Raw genomic sequence first — 646 nt, 5'->3', positions numbered from 1 at the left:
GCTCAACGCTTTGAACTAAAACCAGTAATGTTTCAGATGCTACAGATAGTAAGGAAGTTTAGTGGTTTACCAAATGAAAATCCCAGATTGCACTTGAGACTTTTCCTTAAAGTCTGGGATTCATTCAAGCAGTAAGGTGTTCCTGAAGACGCCCTCAGATTAAAATTATTCCCTTATTCATTGCGAGATTGTGTCAAATAATGGTTTAATACATTACCATCAAGTACGGTGGCATATTGAAATGAACTGTGTTAGAGATTTTTGCTTCGGTACAATCCTCCCAACATGAATGCCAAGTTAAGGAATGATATTAAATTGTTTAGACAATATGAAAATGAGACATTATACGAAGCATGGGAGCAGTTCAAGGAATTAATTAGAAAATGCCTGATGCATGGTTTTCAGCATTGGACACAAATAGAGATGTTCTACAATGGATTACATGCTCATACACGAATGGTGGTGGATGCGTCTGCTAATGGGACTTTCCTTGACAAATCCTACAATGAAGCATACGAAATTCTGGAAAGGATAGCAAATAATGATTCTCAGTACCCTATCACAAGAGTTGGTACTGGTAGAAGATTTACTAGATGAATGGGACTTGATGAAATTACATCGAAATTCTGGAAAGGATAGCAAATAA

General features: G+C 36.7%; 1 non-coding gene across 1 annotated transcript; it reads right to left on the bottom strand.

The window, feature by feature from the left end:
* Window positions 1-294: 294 nt before the first annotated feature.
* On the bottom strand, window positions 295-401 carry LOC121215774 (small nucleolar RNA R71). The gene has a single exon (XR_005911749.1). It is a non-coding gene; the product is annotated as a small nucleolar RNA R71 (small nucleolar RNA).
* Window positions 402-646: the final 245 nt, after the last annotated feature.

This window comes from Gossypium hirsutum, chromosome D03, assembly GCF_007990345.1.
Source record: "Gossypium hirsutum isolate 1008001.06 chromosome D03, Gossypium_hirsutum_v2.1, whole genome shotgun sequence".
Lineage (NCBI taxonomy): Eukaryota > Viridiplantae > Streptophyta > Magnoliopsida > Malvales > Malvaceae > Gossypium > Gossypium hirsutum.
This window is presented reverse-complemented; position numbering and strand designations above follow the sequence as displayed.